The 22830-nt window shown below is 35.7% G+C and overlaps 1 pseudogene; it reads right to left on the reverse strand.

Moving 5' to 3' along the window:
* Positions 1-1030: 1030 nt before the first annotated feature.
* Positions 1031-22830, reverse strand: part of LOC117402885 (protein-cysteine N-palmitoyltransferase HHAT-like) — a 71516-nt pseudogene continuing 49716 nt past the window's right edge.

Below are 22830 nucleotides of genomic sequence, written 5' to 3' on the forward strand. Positions count from 1 at the left end.
TCAACCATGCAAATGATAGATAACACACATAATAGGATATAAAAGGGGGCAATGAGAAAAAACAGAACACATAAAGTATACCTTTAAGTTATATACACTTTAAATCCTAACCATGCTAAAAACAGAGATTTTGGATCCCTCAGTGATTCAATGTTCATGATTGGATGCGGCCAAGCACATCTTACACAGTGATTTGAAACTAATCAATTGTAAACACACTCTGCAGTGCATGCCAACTATTTATAGTGCAGTCATTTCATCATAAGCTACAAGATTTTATTACATCACATTTGTATGATAGTTCCACTATGTATATATGTATTTTTGCATTAGGTTACATCACATGACACCACCACAATATACAAACATTTTCTTCTACTATTAATGAAGTTTAACAAATACGTTCCTAATTTTAACATATCACTTCATGACACATGTTGTATATTGTCCATTCTATCAGGATAACAATTTCCCTGTTGTATAGTTGTGTTTTTTATCTCTTTTGGAAATCTCAATTTAAACAGTTTTAATATTTTGAAACCTGTATTGATACAACTGAACAGTAACGCACAAAACAGCTTAACAAAAAGATTTTACACAAGAAGATTCTGAACACGACATGTACTGTTCTGTGTCTTTTCCCACAAGTTCTGTAGTAGTATTATTATTATTTATTTCTTAGCAGACGCCCTTATCCAGGGCGACTTACAATTGTTACAAGATATCACATTATTTTTACATACAATTACATTATTTTTTTACACACAATTACCCATTTATACAGTTGGGTTTTTACTGGAGCAATCTAGGTAAAGTACCTTGCTCAAGGGTACAGCAGCAGTGTCCCCCACCTGAGACTGAACCCATGACCCTCCGGTCAAGAGTCCAGAGCCCTGACCACTACCCCACACTGCTGTCCCACTCTAGTAGAATTCAAAATGAATGACTTATCCAAAAGAACACTTACTTATGAGAATCTCCTCACCTCCATAGTCATATTAGTGTACAAAAAATATGTAAAAAATACAAAATCTGTGGAGTGTTTTATTTAGACTTCCCATTCACTCAACAACAGTTGCATTGTAGTTTACAATCACTTTTACACATGTGTTCTTTCCCATTCCATTCCAATTTGTGTAAAGTAATACAAAAAACCAAGAATAGGTATGGTTGCTCCTGGCCAGCCTGTAAAAAAACCAAAAAACTTTAAATCATACAAAAAATGTGAATACACTTTTGAATTTGTCTGTATTCCAAACAGATAAAACAATTGTGTATCCAGTTTAGTGTACTACAGCAAACAGTAACAAGATATTAAGCTCAAAAACCATTCAATGCCCAGTATACAGAACCCAGTACATCACTGGGTAATGTATCATATCACCTTCAACATGTAACCAACCCAAGTGTATATGAAAAGGTTTGGCGTGATCTTGATATTTAAAAAAAAAAACACTCCAAGGTGGTTTTCAACCAGCTATATTGGTCACTAAACACATTCCCCAGTAATGGCCGTTATACTTTTCAGATTTCAAGTCTACAACAGTTCTAGCTATACCAAGCATTAATCACACTGATAACTCGCTGGATTGCTCCCTGGGAAACCTTTCTTGTATTGGTTGTTGCTTTCCTATGTCTTCCTCTGATACTTTTGCTCTTTTGCTGTTATGTGTCCTTTTAGCAAGTGGGTCCTTATTGGACTTCTGCAGGTGGGTCATAATGTTATCCCCTACTGTACATTACTTTCATCTTGGCAATGCTATATATATCATTGAGAACTTTATTTCATCTGGACAAGTTGCAAATAATGACAACAGAAAACAGTTTCTTTTTTAAATTGTATTAAAACATGACTCAAAATCAGGCTGTACATCCGACTTGAAAGTACATTTTCCTAAGGGGGGGGGGGGGGGGGATGGCCAACTAAAAAAAAAAAAAAAGATTACACTGTGATAAACTGTGAGAAGAAATTAAAATTGACAGCATAATCAGGGCTGGGGAAAACCTGATCCAGTACTCTAGACAAGAATTATCAATTCAGTGCAGAAAACCTTCAGTGCTAATGCTGTATCTGGAGTTTTAAAGCTTGCAATAAGCTGTATGATTTGAAACACAGTACTTTGAAAAGATTAAGATGTCATTCTATGATTAAAAAAAAAAACATAAATTGCTGAGACCTAGTGCAAGGAGGCCATGTGATTGACAGTTGAGGTAATCAGAGTGGAGAAGTGGGTGCATAGGGTTACAGATCACAATCAAATCACACATTCCCTATGCTGGAAACATACAGGAGGTCAGGCAGTCTCCATATTTGTGGTTTGCAAAAGTAAGAGATGAGACATTTAAAATCAACATGTAAAAAAAAACACACACACACCACAATCGCTAAGGTGCGGAACCCCTAAAGGGACAAAAAAAAAAAAACCCTCTCTCATGCGCACGAGTTAATATTTTGCTGACTGCAGCAGACATCTGGTGTTCTCAGTGGATAGGTTAGGAGACAATTACTGTATTTTCCTCATAGCATAACTATGCAAAACTATGCAAAACTGGTATGCTTTTAGAATCATGCATCCAATTGTATTTTCTTTCTGTCTGGAACATTTCACCCAGTTACAAAAGCAAATGCAAAACAAGTAATTTGAGTCATGTTTCAGGATGTGGGACTTAATTATCTTGATTTATCAGGAAGAAAAATATGCATATTATATATATATATATATATTAATATATATATATTATATATACATATACACATGCCCTTTACATTATACAGTAGGCTACATACAACAGTTCACAGCTCCTGAAGACTAACTCGCAAGAGAAAGCTATTTTACCCCATGCAAGTCTTCAAGATAAGGAGTAAATTAATTCATGTCTCAGTAATTTCCGACCAACACATTGATGATTGAGCCCCAGCCTGCTTTTGTTCTCAAAAAGTGGGTGCAAAGACAGAGAGAAATTACAGAAGAAAAGGTTACCACCATCTCTTACAAGTATGGCTCACTAACCCCGGGGAAGTTAGGTTGATAGTGGATAGTCGTGTGGATATTTTATGTCAAATAATAGTTCATAGCTCCTACATACAAACTCGCAAAGGAATGCCATTTCACGTCATGAAAGTCTTGGTGTTAATGGGTAATTTAAGTCATGTCTCATTGATTTGCGAGTTAATACTCTCTAGTTATGCACACACAAAATACGTATAGATACACTGTACATTATACAGCTGGCTACGTCATATGATGGTTCACAGCTCCTACATACAAACTTGCAAAAGAATGCTATTTCACCACATGAAAGATGTCATGCTATGGAGTAAATTGAGTCACAGCTCATTGATTTGCAAGCTATTCATCTCTAGATTTGAACAGAAGCGATAGTGGTTATTTATTGGACATGCACAATCCATTGATTTGTGAAAATATTAAAACATGAAGATTGACAAATATGTTTATAATGATAAAAATGAAATGCTTATAGATGAGATTATCTGTACAATATTTTATTATTTTAAAATAAAATACAGACTGTAGATCTCATGGCAATGTGTTTACAAAGCTGCCAGCTTTATAAGATAAATATCTCTAGCACCTATGTCAAAGAGTGTGGGTCAAAGTGTGTGGGGGAAACCCTAGCAAAACCCTTGCTAAATAAAAACATCGGTTAACCCTTGCACCGTATAAATGTCTACAATTACTTATTTCAGCAATGTTTTTGCAAAACTCCAAAAACGCTAATTCAAAAGTGTTCATACCCGTTGATGCTATGATAGTATTGTCTACAAGGTGAAAATTATGGATTGTAGGTGAACATTCTTAGAGAGTATAAAAGGGTTAGGAATAGGATGATTGCTGTCATTACCAGTAAGTCAATATGGGAAAAAGTAAAGAGCTATCTGAAGACCTTAGGCAGAACATTATTTATTGTCAAAAAGCTGGTGAAGGTTACAAGCTACAAGAAGATTTCCAAGCATTTGAGTATCCCAAATTCAACTATTGTTTCTATTATCAAGAAGTACAAGACTCAGGGTACTGTCGCAACACTGCCTCTGTCTGGAAGAAAGAAGGTTCTTTCACCAAGAACAAGTAGAAGAATTGTGAGGAAGGTTAATAACAATCCAAGATTTACTGCCAAATATATTCAAAGTGAACTGGCTGCAAGTGGGACTGAGGTTTCCATTTCAACCATAGGTATTGCATGGTGAAGGTCTCAATGGTCACAGGCCAAGGAAAAACCCACTCTTAGGAAAACGTCACAAGGACAATCGCTTAAAGTTTCCAAAACGGCATTTGAATAACAGGTATGAGTTCTGGTCAAAGGTTTTGTAGCGTGATGAAACAAAAATCGAGCTATGGTTACATTGATAGTCGTTACGTTTGGAGAAAGTCTGGTGAGGTGTACAAAGAAAAGAACATCATATATACTGTCAAGCATGGAGGTGGTAGTATACTTCTATGGGGCTGTTTTTCCTCTAATGGCACAGGAAATTTAGTTCCATTACATGGTAAATTGGATTCCACAGCATACCAAAAGACATTAGCCAATCATCTGAAACCCTCAGCTACAAAAACTTGGTTTAAAGCGTAACTGGACATTCCAACATGACAACGATCCAAAGCACACATCAAAAGATGTTAGATAAGGAAAAATAGCTGTAAAATGTTGGACACAGTTTAAAAAAAAAAAAAAAAAATTATATATATATATATATATATATATATATATATATATATATATATATATACATATATACATACATTATATATATATATATATATATATATATATATATATATATATACATATATACATACATTATATATATATATATATATATATATATATATATATATATATATATAATAGAAATAAACAAAAGAAAAAACATATTTGGTCTTTGCAGAATTTTATGGAGCCTACTGTAAATATTGCATGCATTTTCGTAGAAAAACAGTAAAAAAATGCAGAGAAACTTGACAGGTCCTTTAAAAATTTGTTTTTCAACAGTTACAAAACTGAAAGAACATCAAGAAAAATCAGAATTCCACAAAGCAGCAGTAATAGTTGGCAATGATTTTGTATCTGTGATGCAACAAACTAAAACACCTGTACATCAGGAGTTGGATTCAGCTTATAGAGAAAGAATGGAAAAAAACAGGCAGAAGCTATTTTTATATTTGAATAACTCCAAGTATTGCTTATTATAGTTGTACTCTTAGTATGGTACTTAAATTTACTAGCAAATGTGTTCCAAACTGTGCTGAATGGAACATTTCCTTAAAATATGTTATACATTTGTTGAGGTGAGGTGGGGTCACAGGGAACCTTTTGTATATCCTGAAGAATTTAGTGAACCCGTCAAGCTACAAGGCTAGATCCACTCCTGTTAATCACTAATTGATTGATTGTGTCTGAGTTTTCTAGCATTTTGTCCCTTAGACAAGACATTTCTTCCCCAATAATGTAGAATAAAACAAACTATCTTCCAATTCCAAGTTGCCATTTTGTTTTATAATAACAGTAAAGGTTAAACGGTTCATAGGGGTGCCTGCTGAATCCACTGAGTCTACAGTGATAAAATTATTATTATTATTATTATTTATTTCTTAGCAGACGCCCTTATCCAGGGCGACTTACAATCGTAAGCAAAAACATTTCAAGCGTTACAATAAGAGCAAGAAATACAATAACTTTTGTTCAAGTAAAGTACAAGTTTGACAAACCACAATTCAATAATACAGCAGGTAATAGTGATAGTTACATCAGGATATGATTAAATAGTGATAGTTACATCAGGATGTGATTAAATACAAAGTACTACAGGTTAAAAACTTGGCAGATTACAGTATTCTGAAGTACAGGATTAAATGCAGTAAAATAGGGGGCAGATAAGAGCAAAATAAAGCACATTTACATGAAGGGTGATAGTGTCCCAGGATACAAACAGAGGAGTTCTACAGGTGCTCTTTGAAGAGGTGAGTCTTAAGGAGGCGCCGGAATGTGGTCAGGGACTGGGCAGTCCTGACATCTGTAGGAAGGGGCTGTAGAAATCAGCCATCTACTAGTATTGCTACAGATCTAATTAATGTACCAATAACTAAATAACTATCACACTAAAACCTATTTTGTTAATGTAAGTAAACAAACTATTTCGAGAAGTGATAATGGGTATTCATTAAAAGGAAACCACAGAGCACCAAAACCAGGAAAATTGACTGGTGTTTATTGTACCTACTGTACTTGACAGTTAAATGTTTTTTTCCCCAGAGGTTTCTTTCTGGTAGTTCACACACTGAATGGAAAGATCCAAGGCCAACAATGGAAATCAATTGTCCAGGGCTGACATTTCTTCAGTTCTACAGTGATCATGTGTCCTATTCACAACCAATAGTGAAATCCCTTTACAAAGATCACGTGGTTCTCAAAAACGTATCTGGTAAAAAAAACATTGCCGATTCCTAGATTATTGGAACTTAGGAAAAGAGCAATAAAGATTTTCCCTCTGCTAACAACAACTCTTCCCTTGAGACAAAAGCAATATGTTTGGGTTTTATGGTCTTGGTTGGCAGCAGGAGTGCCCCCACAAATATAAAGTGTTTCAGCCAGTCAGAGTGCTGCATTTCTGTTCTTTCCTGAGGTTTCACAGCACCTGCACTGTCACATTATAAAACTGAAGTCAAATTGCATTACTGTTTCCCTTTCTAAAAATGAATAAACACAGCGCACTGCCATCGAGTCAGAACAGCAACTACACTGACAGCCAAATAGTCCAAGACAACAATAAAAGCTACAAATAAACCTATTTGAAATACAGACTTAAACTAGGGGGAAAAGTAGTCCACGAATATTTTTTGCTGGTTCCATTTCTAATCATTTTACTCTCACAATCACTAACTAATCATTACTCAACCCTTAAGCATGGCGTATAAACTTTTGTTTATGTTACATGTTGTGACAACAGGCAGTTAAAAATAACACAATAACAATAATAATAATAATAATGTAAGGAATAAACTCTTGTAGCAAGATAAACGACGAGACTGAAGGTCGAGTATCCATGTCACCAGAAGCCCGAGATACAATTACAGGCTTTTTATTGCACACTTTGGTGTATGTTATTTGTTATAATTAGTTGTAGCCGTTTACAATAGGTTGAACAAGTAGCACATATGACCATTTCCCTTCCCTTGTTTTTTTAAAAGCTTTTGTTTTGGCACTAAACTTTCTATTGTTTTTGTGAAGTATTTTCAATTACCGTAGTAAATATAAATTTCATATATGTGTCAAATACCTGTCTTTGCTTTACTTTACTGGTATTTGATGAATTTTCCTGTTTTCTCCATTTTCTTCGAGGTATGCTTTTAAGTACATTTATATCACTCAACATCTTTTTTCTTGTGACAGCATTTTCCTGTTTTCCAACAAACATGTCTCTGTTTTCATCAGTAACATTTTACAAGTGATAAAAGAGAAGCCTTAGGCAAGGATAAAAGACTGCTTCTTTTCTATCTGGACTCACAGCTACATATTTTATTGAAGTAACAATGCTGCTTGCTGTATACCTTCGGAAGTGTGAAAGTATTTTAAAATTAAATCAGACTCTTGCGGTTCTGGAGTCTTGTATTAAAGGATCTGCCATTGATGTATAAAATACGATGTTTGTGTCGGAGCCTGACAGTTCTGTAGCCTGTTATGACGAAGTGCATCCGGTAAAGGTGCTCCGCGTGGAGTGCAGGATGCGCTATACAGCCTGGACGTCGCCAGTTCGAGTCCAGCCTATTCCACAGCGGATCGTGGACGGGAGCTCCCAGGGGGCGGCGAACAATTGGCCGAGTGTCGCCCGTGTGGGGGAGGGTTTAGGTCGGCCAGGATGTCCTTGGCTCACCGCCGGGCGCCGCGGGCTTGCCTGTAAACTACCCGAGAGCTGCGTTGTCCTCCGATGCTGTAGCTCTTGGGTGTCTGCATGGTGAGTCCGCAGTGTGATAAAAAGTGGTCGCTACAGAGGACAGCTTGTGTTCCTCTTCGCTTTCCCGAGTCAGTGCATGGGTGGTAGCGGTGAGCTGAGTCTAAAAATAATTGGCCATATGCACTCTTTGTGAGACCTCCATTGCATAATATAAGCAATGTGTCATTTATCTTTCAAATAAACACATCAGACATCAGCGGTCCAGATAAGCTGCGTACCTGCCATTTGTACGCATTATAAAATTAATTTAATGCGTAAAAATACGCATAGCAATTTTTCTGCACAGCTTGTCTTCCTCCTCTCTGGTCTTGCCTAAAACTTCCACTAACAATTACATCTCCTAGAATACAATGTCTTCAGTTACTAGGAAACTGTACACAAGAAAAACCAACCCAACAGACATTATCCAAACTCTGGCTAGCCCTGTTGTCTTTGTAGCCAATCACAGTAAGAACTAGAGTTGCTAGCAACTATAAAGGCTTCCAAGCAGTTATCATGAAATTTAAGCGCATTGGTTATTATCGATGAAACGTTATCATCACAACTGTGCTAACTGTAAATTTTGGCACAAATATGAGAATACTTTTGAAAATTCCCCAAAATTGTCATTAAATCTAAGATGGCTGCCACACCATGTGACCAAAGGCCGCCATATTGACCATGGCACAACATCCCACAGTCCTCTACATCCGTGTCAAATTTTGTGCATTTTGGTGCAGCCGATTAGAAGTTATAGGCAGTTTTATAGCCATTTGCGTATGTTGATGATGTCATGCATCACATGTGACCTTTTGGAGAGGTCAGAGGTCACAGGCGATGACATTTTTTCATAGAGCACATATGACTTCCTATACGTGTTCCATTATAATTTTGACAATGTCGGCACGCCCTAAGAGTTAAAATTTCAACGTAAATTCCAATATGGCCACTGCTCCGTGTGAGCAATCGGTTTCAAACTTCAGCAGTTATTACTTTCCAATGGTCTGTACAATTGTGTTGACACTGAAAAGCATAAGTGCAACAGTGTTCTTGTTATGGGTTGCAAAAGTTTTTTTACAATTGTCAATATGGCCGCCAAACCATGTGACCAAAATGTGTCATTTTCATATCACCAGTACTTCACGCGAGTCTCTATGGTCATATAAAGTTTCATGACTGTAGTGTATTGCACCTTGGATTTATGCATGAATGTATGAAAATAGAGCCGTCGTGAAACGGTTATTTGCATGTCGCGGCCATGTTTGTTAGCGAAAAAGCGTAGATTTTACAAACTGTAGAAAGGACCTGGTCGTGAACATGCGTGCCAATTTAGGTGTCGATTGACGTTGCGGTTTAAGACAAGAAGATTGTTGAATATTTATTATTATTATTATTATTATTATTATTATTATTTATTTCTTAGCAGACGCCCTTATCCAGGGCGACTTACAATCGTAAGCAAATATTTGGCGCCAATCCAGCGTAGCGGGCAAAGTAATTGTTCAATCGACCTCGATTGAACATGTTTTTTATAGTCCATTGCTGCACTATCTGCTGCCATTGTTACAGTTCCACCTTAAGTTGTTTTTAAAGGCAAGAGTTTTGAAAAATTCCCAAAATATCCACGAAATCCAATATGGCGGTCGAACCATGTGACTTTCATTCAGGGACGCCAGTCTGGTTGTCCAGCCATAGGCATCTACTTACGTATGCGTTTTCATAACTCTGCGATGACGTTTGGGAAGAAAAATAATAATAATAATAATAATAATAATAATAATAATAATAATAATTATTATTATTATTATTATTATTATTATTATTATTATTATTATTATTATTATTATTATTGGCTTGGAAGCCTAATAATAATAAACATAACAATAACAATAGGCTTCCCCAGCCTTTGGCTTGGAAGCCTAATAAGAAAAATTCGAAGCTACACAGGTTGAAGCATAAACACCACAGTCCAGCTATAAATCCAACTGAAACCATCGTCAGAGGCAACTGCTAAAAAAAGGTGGCTAAAATATTAAACAAACTGTTTAATAACGTATTAATGCATTTCCTTATTTTATTTATGTGTATGGCTTTAGAATTAAGTTTTAAGTCAGCACTCAATTATCCGACCCTATAAAATTTTGACTTCAGTGATGGTTAAACGCGTGTGACGCATATCTGATTATTTCATTTTGGCCTGTTCCAACCCTTGTCTTTTTCAGGGAACACAAAAAATATACAATATATAAAAATACATACAACAATACTGAAAGGACTGTTTTAAAATAAATAGGCTTCTATTTATTGGTTTTGTTGGTACAGTACTATATTTTCAACAGAAGTGGTATTTTAATTCAGAACGATATGATTCTGAAAATATCACTTGCCAAAAGAGACGACTTGACACGTGGACTGTAATACAGTACATACTTTTAAATCCAGTACGTATTGTAGCAGTATGTAAAATTCTCTGTTAACAATCCAACAGCAAAATAAAATCAATTTTACCCATGCACATAATTTTATACAGCGTAAAAGGTAATGCAGTTTAGCAAAAGATAAAAAAAAAAAAAAACAGTTTCCAGAATTAAAACAGTATCCAAAGTCAATATTAAAAATTCCAGAATATAGTGCGCGATAAGGCCCTAATGTCACAGTTCACTTGCAAATGAAAATGCACAAAAACAACTAAATATCACATAACTGTTTAATGATTAACTGTTACATTACCGTAGCTGGTCTCTTTCGCTTTGTTTTGGCTGCATTTCTGTCAGGTGAAACTGGAGGAAGCGTTGTGTAACTGCACAATAAAACAGACTGATTTGACACACGAGAAAAAAAAATAAAAATAACAAAAACAAAAACGCTGGCTGTCATGTATATTCAAATAAATTGTAACATTGAAGAGATGGGTTTCGTATTAGAAAACTGATACGAAACCCATCTTTATAAATAATGGGGTTGGATTTTATTCTTAATACAAGGGCGGTAAAAATGCAACATGTATCTGGGTATCGGATATCCGAGTGCTGACTGTACTTTATACTAGGAAAGCAGATGGAAGTCTTTACTCCTTGAACAATCTGTGCCTGACTGGCAGGGTGTACTACTGGCCATACCAACCTTTGTACTGTTGCCACCCAGATAGGCACTTCTAACATAATAGTTTTACCAGGCACGTCACCACAATAGCTAATCAAACATTTTCCTCTTTAGACAGTATTATCCGGATCTGAATTACTTTTACTGACAAATATTTAAATATCTATCAGTAAAATATCTTGCTCTGTCCCCTTGCTGCTAATGAGTTGGTTTTTTCATATTGAGACATATTATAAAATTTGTAATACAGAAATGCAAGAGCTAAAAGGGTTCATGGCTTAGTTCAATATAAAAGCCGAGGTGTGAACCGCTCAGTTGAAAAATAAATACAAATACTGCAGAGGCACTGCTATGCACTATGGTGAATATTCTTCAAACCTGGTGTCCTGCAGTGTGCAAATGCCATCCTCATACTCCTACAGATCTACCTGATTGAGACAATAATGGAAATATCCAATTGCTCTCACTTCCCTGAAATATACTGCTAGAGGAAGCTGCAACAATAAAGAGAGACAATGGATCTCACCTCCACTGCAGCTGAAAATTGTCGTGAGGTTATAACCTCATTTCCTGTCTGTATGGAAAAGGTAAAGCCCAGCCACTGGACTTAGTCAGCGTAGAGACTCCTAGTGTGGGACTCCACGCAAGCTGGACAGTGCACAGACACTGTACGGCAAACATTTGTTTTTTGTTGAGATTTTATAATCTTTTATTTTACTTTATTTTCTCCGGTGACTTTTTGGGTTAAATGCAGGTTAAATAATTATTTGAGTTGATGTATTATCTTGTTGTTTACAGTAGTTCTGGAATATTTCTGTGTGATGCAACAAAAACATCATCCACCATGTACCTGAACATGTACATCTTCAGTTTCCCTGTGCAAGAGACTAGGAAGTGTGAGCTGTTTTGTTTAACTGGTGAAAGATTACCTTTGTGCAACACATACCACCCTACAATCTGGAAGCTATATATTTCATAATGCAAGATTATGAAATACATATTACCCATAAAAAAATCATTACTTCAGTGATCATTACTTCAGAATACAATTAGAAAAAATACTACCATATTATTCAGGAAAAAATACATTATCTGGAACACAGCTATAGTTTTAAAATGAATACTGAGTATTGTGAAAATAAATCGGTATTGACCCTGCAAACACAGAAACTGATATAATTTGCTCAGATTTCAATCCCACTGCCTAAACTTGGAGTAGCCTTCAAACAGAAGTATGGATACAGAATACAACAGTAATGTGTTGAACCAAACCATTATTTCAATTATCTACTTGAACTTTAAATACCTAATTAAATGAGAACCTGTAAATTAGCGGGCTCCCAGTTACAGACTGATATAAATAGGCCAATTAAAGTATCTTGAAGGCAAAACCTCTAATGAAGTACTTATTTTCTATTAATGAAATGCAATTCAAGTAGCTGGCTGTTGAAACAATTACCCCCTGAAGATTCTGTTTGAAAGATTGTCTTCAATTGTGTCCCCAGTACAGCAGTAAAAAACAAGTTGACAAACTTTGCTGGGATGTCGTAGAGTATGTCTTCTTAACCATGAAAGGTACTCATTTTTTTGCTTGTGTCACTTTAAGCAGTAACCTTCCCTCCAATCACTGTACTTCACAAAGGAAATCTGGTCCGACCTAAGCGTCAAGATCACCCCAAGGTCACCTCTATGGTTTCTGCACTGTGTTGTGTCCAGTGGTTTTTGGGTAAAGAGAATGGGAAAGTTTCTGACAGCTGTGCAATATTAATAAAGTCAGCCCACCCAAGAGACAAGAAAATGGAGGAAGTAGTTTACAGGAATAGGATAGTATAAACCACAAGTGATCTTTGATGCAGATAAGTTATTATATGTTTATTAAATATAATGCTATTCTGAATTCAACACTTCATATTGTCATTTATGCGTACGAACCCGGAAAGGTACATTCTATTCCGAGTAGTATTGATAGATATCTTGAACAGCAACATATGTCATACTTTTAAAATCCATGCAATATAAAAAATGATATGGGCTGCAGTTCATTTCAAGAAAATATTTAATCTCCAGCTGTCGCAGTTTATGATGTCGCATAACTCAATTAAATATTGTCTCGCAATGCACTGCAGCCCATATTAGGGATGTGCATTTTGGTACATTTTAACGCTGATGCATTATTAGCATCAACAATTTACTCAAAGCCTCCACTAGTGTTTTCTACTATTATAACAACCTTGACTTGCATAAAGAAGGAAAAACAGTGAGTGAAATAGCTCGCATCACTCGATTTTCAAGGTGTGGTATCCGAAGCATAATCAACAAGTACAGAAAAACATCTGTAATTGACAAACCCAGGACTGGAAAACCCAAAAAGCTGTCTAACAAGGATGAGCAATGCCTGAAGATAATATCCTTAAGGAATAAGACAAGCGTTGCGTTGAGTGGCTTCTAGTACTAAAAGAGTGCGTACAGGAAAGTATGAGGACAGAAGTGAACTTCAATTGGGTTAAATTTGTTCGTTGGTTTGTTAGGTTGATGAACCCCTGATATAGTCAACTCCGCTTATTGTCATAATTTATGCTCAGTCCACTTGAAGTGATATTAAACAGGTTTGACTGTATCTATCTCTATATGGTTTCATGTGATGAAGCATATATTACAGAACAGCCATTTAATGCGGCATCTAAAATACAAAATAACATAAGATAGTCTGGATTTAATTTCTCCTTTGATAAATTATTGAAGGTTGGGCTCTCATATAATGTAAACTAATTGGCTTTTTAGTCTATACATTGATTAATCAGGCCTTCGGGTCACCAGTAATTTCATTAGAAGAACAAGTGATATAAACAATGGATTTTCTGGATACTAGTTTAAAGGAATACTTTATCTACATTTTTCTAATATGTTACCTTTTTTTTCATATCCTATTATGTGAGCAATGCAATATTAGTAAGATGCACATGATAAAGTATCCCTTTAAATTCTTATCTTTAATGGATATAACATTCTTAGTTTAGCTTTATAATACAGATTTTAACCAGATAGAAGGAGAAGTATATAACATACATACCAGCTAGCAACTTCAACTGATTCAGCATTCAGCTTTGCTTTTGCTGAGTAACAGCATACCCCTGCATACAGTATTTATTATTAAGCCTTTATTTTACTAGGAAATCACATTGAGATTAAAACCTCAAAAATAAAATACTTTTAAAACACAGACAAGTCATACTCAATACAAGAAATAATCAGTTAGTGACAATCAATTAGTGACAGGTGTAATCAACTACTTAAAACAAGCACAGCTCTCAATTAGATAATCATGCAGCTTACTCTTGAATTGTACTAAAGTTATTTGGGACTGCAAGTTACATTTAGACTGGAATTAATTCCAAAAAATAAGCAAATACTTCAGTATGAACTGTAAAATACAAAAATGAGTGTGATCTAAGACTATAGTTACTACAAGCGACTAAAATATTCATTTATGTATGGAGGTAGCTTACATAGAATAGCCTTGTATAAAAAAATATACAAGTGCTTCAGCCTTCGCAATGCCAAAGGGGTCAAGCCAACCAAACCATATAACACACAATGATGAGTACTGTAACTTGAATTAGTAATGCATCTCAAGGCTGCATGATATATGGGATCCAATTTGCTTAAACAGTTGCAATTCAAGTTACTTATCAAATGGTACAGCTAACTTGAAATATGCAACTGTTCAAGAGCTGAAAACAAGTAAAAAGGTCTAATTAAGCAATTGAGAGCTCGGCTGGAATGAAAACCAGCAGCCACAGGGGGTCCCCAGGAGTTGAGAAGCTCTGCTATAGACTGTGTCATCATAATACATTTTTGGTAGAAATATACAAGCAATTAGCCTTTTTTTGCAAGATGGTCAATATGGGCCTTGAAATCAAGATTGCTATCCAGCCAAATACCCAGATACTTACAGTTGTCAACTAACTCAATGGCTTTGTTATCTAAGTAACTAAAGTTGAATCAATAGTAACATAGCAGAGAATACCATAGCTTTTGTCTTACTAGAGTTTAAAAGAAGCTTTAAATTAATTAATTAAAGCTCGTTGAATGGAGTCAAAATCAGATTGCAAATTTGATTGCCAAAGAGGGGAAGAGATTACATGAATATAAAATGGTATCATTTGCATAGAGATGGTACTTACAATATTTAATGTTGTCACTGATATTAACATATAGAATAAACAATAACGGACAAAGAATTAATCCTTGAGGAACACCCTTATTTAACAAAACAGGATTTAACATCAGAATTGCAAGTCTAACAGTCTGTGATCTATTTGTAAGGTAGTTTTGAAACCATCCAGACGCTTACAATCCAATACCAGTGCTCAATAATCTTTTGTTGAGTACTGCATGATCACCCGTATCAAAAGCCTTTGATAATAAAAAAAAAAGACATACATGTTGATTACTTATCTAAAGCCATTTTGATGTCAGATAACATTCAATGATGCAGTCACAAGCTTTGATTTGCAAGCTTTGACCCCAACTGTGTGAATCCATAGCCTACTTTTCTCTTAAATAAATAAGTAGTCTCTAAATTGCTTGGATATACTAAACTGGCACTGTATGTGGCACGTAAAAAATGACTTCAGAAATAGCTACTGCTGCTGACATGGAGCTTACACAGCTACAATAAACATTTATTTTAATTTGTGTTAAGCAGGCTGTACAGGAATATTGGCAAGACTAAAGGCAGATCAATGTTATGCTGCTATGCTTCACACAATGTCCAAAGAGAAGTGAGATAGTCTGTTCCAGTGATTCACATTTCTAATACTGCCATCTCTGTCTGCTTTTACATGATAACACATTAAATTGATCTTTCAGCCATAAAGATATAGCCATGCCCAACAGGATAACAACAGCTGTCTTTAAGCCTCTGTAGGGATGCCTGGAGAAACTGTGAGCAGGGTGTACAATTGCAGTAGGCGGGCAAGGACAATTGCTACGCTTGCATGCAAGAAGCTCCATTAACAGAATCATTGGCTATGTTTACAACAAATATAGTTAGCACAGTATGACTGTAGCACTAGTATGCCTCAAAATCAATTTCACCCTTTTTTTTTAAAACTTGATATGTTTTACAACAAACTTCAAAGTGCTGTACAAATGGGTGTCATTTGTCTTTGTGCTATTTGTTCTGAAGTTGTTATTACAATATTTGCAATGGGATTACAGGAGATAAGGACGTGTATTTCTGCCTCAGTAAGATGATGATGATGATTCGTCCCTTGAATTTGACGTATTTTGACCCATGGAATTATCTTAACATTACCAAATTGGCAATGGCCTACCCCCTCCGGGTATTCCATGCTTGGAACGTGTATTTCCAAAATCTAGAAAGGTATATAGACGGTATAATGACATCACAACTCTTCCATTCTGTTCTGAATGCCAAAAGTCACATAGCCATTGAGTTGCGTAAAACAACTACGAACTTCACAGCTTCAGAAATATCCTTTTGGTGTTTTTCTTAAGGGGTGATTTACCTTTCCTTCTAAGCAATGGTAATAAGACGTTTGTTTCAGGAAATCAAGGAAAAAACCACAACTCATTTTGAATTCCAATTTCCAAACTTCATTAAAACAACCCTGGTATTAATGTTAGCTAACAGCCATCTTCCATAAAGGTCCACCACAGGCATATAAAACAGTGCTGTGAAAAAAAAGACATCAAGCACAGGTTCCTAGTCGTTTTTTCTCCGGAAAAAGCAGAGAAAAGCTTTCAATGACCGAGTGAGGCCGAGAGAAGCTGAAAAAACAAACAAAAAAAAAAAACGGAGGCGGATCTGAGCAATATGCATAGCCCCTTCACCACAGACATAACATGGACATAAACAAGATAGCTGCTTCCGCATCCAGCGCTCAAAGAATTTCACAGACATTTGCCAAGCTTTTTGAGATGTTACAGTAATAAAATAATGACTTGGATCACATTATTGAGGAGTTTGGTGATAAAATGAGTGATCAGGAGATGATTTATCAGTACGCACTACTGTGAAGAGGTATGTGATAAATACAGCGAACAAGGAGTGGGGCAGGGCTGAAGAGTACTGTTGAGTATTCTGTTAATAAACAGCTCATGTAAAAATAAATTGGACCTGATGCGCCTGACAGGCGCTGAATAAATGGACCACAAAGGGTTAAGTTCATCCCACTTCAGTGACCCCTACTGGCCAGGCGCCTGGTAAACTCAAACAGGCACCTGCAGGGCTGGCCCTTGTCCTCCAGGTGCTGCTAGTTCACAGCATACTGAACAATTCTCATGAGTTTCAGAGGATTGCTGCTGTAAGGGAGTAGAATTGGATATTCTAAAAAATATACATGTGTGTATACACCGATGCCTTGACCAGACTTTACCCAGCTACCTCCAGACCCTCATCTCTCCCTACACCCCCACCCAACTTCTCCGCTCCACCTGCACTAGAAGACTGGCTGTACCTCCTCTACGCTCCCCTGCCTCCGGAGCCCACTCCTTCTCCACCCTCGCTCCGCAGTGGTGGAACGACCTTCTTACGGATATCAGGACTGCCCAGTCCCTGACCACCTTCTGGCGCCTCCTGAAGACACACCTCTTCAGACAAGAACTGTAAAACTCAACTCTTCCCTTCTGGACAATATAGCACTCTGCCTTTAATACACTTTAACTTGCACTTATCTGCTCCCTATTTTACTGTATTTAATCCTGCACTTAACCCAATCTGTAGTATTTGGTATTTCACTTGCACTCGTATCTAACCCTGATGTAACTATCAACACTGTTATCTGCTCGAACTGCCCCGATATCAAATCGTACTGTGTTTTGTATTTGCTCTTAATTGTACTGTAATTCTTTGTATTGTATTTTGTACACAACTGTAAGTCGACCTGGGTAAGGGCATCTGCTAAGAATATATATATATATATATATATATATATATATATATATATATATATATATATATATATATATATATATAATCTCAATAAAAACATTAAAACAAAAGAAAGTCTGTTTGGGCTTACGCTCACTTCTCAAATCGATCCACCAACCTTGACTTATAGATTGAAGTCCAAAAGACCAATTGGTCGCACATTCAAAATCAGGACAAGATTTACTGAAGTCTTTAAAAAAAGATTTTCTTCAGTTTATTAGTTAAAAAACATTTTTTACTAAACCGAGCAAACAAACAAAAAGGAACTACGCGTTTTGACACAACAGGTCTTCATCAGGTTCACAATAATTTCAATTACAGCTGTAGTCACTTATATACACACACACACTAATTCAATTAGATAATTCAATTATAATCAAGTCATTTAGTAATTTACAGACATGTCTACATTGTGCAATTTCCATTAGTTCATAACAATTGACACTTTCAGCTGTAATCACTTATACATACATGATCAATTAAATAATGTAACTGTAAAATCAAGTTATTTGGCACTTTACATAATTATCCACATTGTGTAATTGACATAACCACATTATGGTTAATCTACTTCTAATTAAGAATGCAAAACTATAATAGAAATTTCTACTTTGGCAGATAGAGGGTACAATAGACGTATTCAGAGATATTGGCTCAAATATGAGGTTTCATTTAGTCCACAAGGGTTCCATAGTTTTTAATGTAAAAATCCAAAATGATTCTCTTCTTAACAATTGTTTAATTACATTACCACCTCTACTATGAGCTGACTTTTTCAATCGCTGCAAACTTTAAACTTGAAGCCATGATTGATGGTTTTGTAATGTCTCGCTATGGCATAATCCATATTGTTATTTCTAATCGCAGCTTTATGTTCTGCTATCCATATTTTCAAATTTATTTTTGATTGTCCTACATACGCTAGCCCACAAGGACATTTAAGCATATATGTGACATGAGTTGAATTACAGTTAATGAAATCACAAATCTCATACTTTTGACACAAATGTGGATGGTTGAAGAATTTTGTATTGTATGTATTGGAGCAATGAATGCATCTCCCACATCGATAATTCCCATGTAATTCCCATGTGTTTCTTTTGTAACCTCTGGATCGAAAACGCTTCTGCATGTCTTTAGCTTGAATTTCATAATCTGACTCATTGCTACATATTCTTTTTAGACGTATAAACTGGCCATATAGAATGTTTTTAATCATATGTTTAGGGTGGTCACTATTTGCATGCAGAATCGTGTTTCTATCTTTAGGTTTACGAAAGATCCTAGTGTCAAATTTACCATCAACATTTTTAGAAATTAACAAATCAAGAAAATATATCTCAGTTTGACTAAATTCCATGGTGAATTTTAAAGTAGGATATGTATCATTTATCTAATCTCTGAACAAAAATAAATCAGGCTCAGAACCAGTTTATTATTACAAAAATGTCATCAATGTACCTTTTCCACAATAAGGTATTCTGCAGGAGTGCTGGAGGCAGTCTCTTTAATGTATTCTTTTTCCCAATACCCCATGAATAAGTTTGCATAATTTGTGTGTGGGCAGCAATGTGGAACAGTGGTTAGGGCTCTGGACTCTTGACTGGAGGGTTGTGGGTTCAATCCCAGGTGGGGGACACTGCTGCTGTACCCTTGAGCAAGGTACTTTACCTAGATTGCTCCAGTTAAAACCCAACTGTATAAATGGGTAATTGTGCGTGAAAAATAATGTGATATCTTGTAACAATTGTAAGTCGCCCTGGATAAGGGCGTCTGCTAAGAAATAAATAATAATTGGGGGCAAAAGACAAGCCCATTGCTGTACCTTGGATTTGCAGATAGTATTTATTGTTAAACAAAAAATAATTAGATTTTAAAATAAATGTAGTTAATTCTAATAAAAGATTCATAGGTAAATAATTTTGTCTATTTTCAAAATCAAACGACAGTGCCTTCAATCCCCCCTCATGCGGTATATTGGTATATAGACTTTCCACATCGAAAGAAACTAGAAAAGAGTTTGAAGAAACTATGTGTTGGGAAAGCACTCTGATCACATCTCGGGTATCTGCTAAATAAGAAGGTAAATCTCTTACAATATCCTAATAAAATAGTCTACAAACTGGCTTAACGGTTCCGAAATTGAACCGTTATTTGAAACTATAGGTCGTCCTGGAGGTTGTAAAAGATTCTTATGTATTTTTAGTAAAGTGTAAAATACCAGTGTTGAAACTTTAATTGAAACTTTAATAAAAAAAAGTTAAAATAACTGCTATATAAGCAACTTCTCCAAATGCACAGATTCAATAAATGCATGAGAAGTGAATGTCTACTCTAACTGGAGTGATATGTCACTGTTACCACCTTGTGAGAATGGCCGCTAAGTATTGAAGGTGGTGGAATTGCAATCAGATTGAACTCCTGTTTATATTTTGAAATTCCAGTATAACATTCTTGGAAGTATTCCGAGATTGAATATTGAAAATGTTTTCATATTCAACGCAACCGATTTAATTATTATTATGATTATTATTATTTTTTTTTACCGTATCCCATTTCTGAATTTTTCTTGCATTTATTTAAATCCAACGAATAACTGGGTGAATCACATTGTTCTAAAACCATGCCCATTGCTAAGCAGTTGTAGTGCTTAATCTAAGGAAAGTAATTCTCTAAATTAGTCTGTTCAATTTGTTTAAACATTACTTCATTACACACATGTACTTGTTATATAAACAGAATACACCATGAAAGTTCATGGAGTTGTGTGGTTATTTCACTCATGAGTAAGGTTGTATTTTTTTTCAGGGTTATGACAGAGTTCACTATTTCTGCAACATGTATCTATTGCCTTGTAATATGAAGTTCCCCGGGAAAATTCCCATTTCTAAAGAATAGTGTAAATATACATATTTTTATCACTTAAAAATAAATACAGCAAGCATTTGCCTTATTGACGCACTACCTGTTACATTGCATTTAGGAACCTGGCAGCCGGTTTAGTTTGCTTCCTGTAAATGAACTGCATGATTTCTTTAAAACGTCTTCAACGAAATAGACACCAGCTGCATCAAAAACTGGAAATATTTCTGCTAAAGATCGCTCTGTTCAGTACAAGGAGACATTTCATGTGTCTGTTTATTTATGTTTTTATTTTGTTTGATAATTCATTGGTGGTGAATTCAGGATATAAAAATTAAATATTCTACAATTTGGCATTTACTGTTTTTTGGGTAAGCATTGAAATATTTAGGAACATTTGTGTATAATAACTCTAGAGGAAATGAACAATTACATGATCAAATAAATATATCAACTATTTATCTCTGCTTTAATAAATATTATGTTTTATCTTAAAAATACAGCCCTACTCATGAGAATGACTGTAAACACCCCACTTGCACTAGAATAACTACAATACTACTGGCGTATCCTCAATGGCCTGATGATCCAACAGAATGCTCAACAGAATGCACCTCCCGCTGACAGAGCTTTTTAAATGTGAAGCTGTCTGCAGTGAAGAGTGCAGCACAGAAACAACACAGCTGCTGCTCCAGTGATGCTGCTAAATTTCTGGGGATCAATCATCTGGTTAAACGGCTGACTGCAAAAGGATTAAGGCTGTCAAGTGCTGTAATTGATCACGTTTTACAGTAGTTTCTGCATATATGAACACTTCCTAAGAGAACACTTTGTCTAAGAGAACACCCTTGTGGTGAAATAGATTTTCCCTTTGTAAATGCTCCGGCTAAAGGAACAGCAACTTTGCTTAACACAACACCCTTTTGGCACCGCGAGCGATTTGTTCACAACTGATACAGTACTGTTTTGTAACCTGATAACTTGTCATCATCAAACTTAAATTCAAATGGTTTATTCAATCTTTTCAAATGTGGTTTGTCATCACGAGTGTGTCTTGAGGCACACTGATTGCTTTATTCAATCTTTCCAGACCTGCCGTTATATCATTGCCTCATTTTGTATTCTGATTTCCATGAGTGCACCTCATCGCTACAAAATGGCATGTAAACAAACGCGAAATGCGCCGCTATTTCTCTTGCTACAAAAAGTTGGAAATTGTTCGAGCTTCTGAAAAAAACCTGAATCAGACATAAGTTGCCGAGCAAGTTGGTGTTTTCCGTTCTGGTGAGTTGCATCACCATTCTGTAAAATAATTTTGTGCACGTGTTAAATATTGCTCCTATACAGGTATTCATAATTAATCTAGAGCTGCTGCTGCATTTTTTAATGTGTGTAGGGGTGCTGTGTTAATTTAGTTTGACAGTTAGTTTCTTAACGTTAGTTTGTATGTACACTTTATTATTATAGTTTATTAACATACACTTGCCTATTGCTTTTCTCTTGTTCTGTAAATGTCATATGTTGATGCACCTGCGTCATGACAAGTAATAAATATGTATTTATTTATTGATTCATATTGTGTCTGGTGGTCGACTCCATCTTTAAGAACACTTCGGCTAAGAGAACACTTCGCTTGCTTCCAGAGGGGTGTTCTCTTAGCCAGAGACTACTGTACTGACAGAATGATTTCTGAAAAACCAGGACATTTCAGGATTTTTGGAACAATTATGGGGACAATCTCAGTCAAAGTAAGATGTAGTTAGCCTAATCAATTGTGAAAGGGCATTTCTAGAAACAAATGATTTGATTTCTCTAATCAAGCAGAGCTGTTGAAACAAGTGGCCACCAAGCATTCATTTCCGACTTGCTCCAATGCTGAAGAGACCAAAGCCATGCAATAAAAGCCATACCGGTTAATTTTACAGACACCTATGCTAATCACTATACTGTTTGATTTGTC

The sequence above is a fragment of the Acipenser ruthenus genome, chromosome 5 (assembly GCF_902713425.1).
Source record: "Acipenser ruthenus chromosome 5, fAciRut3.2 maternal haplotype, whole genome shotgun sequence".
Lineage (NCBI taxonomy): Eukaryota > Metazoa > Chordata > Actinopteri > Acipenseriformes > Acipenseridae > Acipenser > Acipenser ruthenus.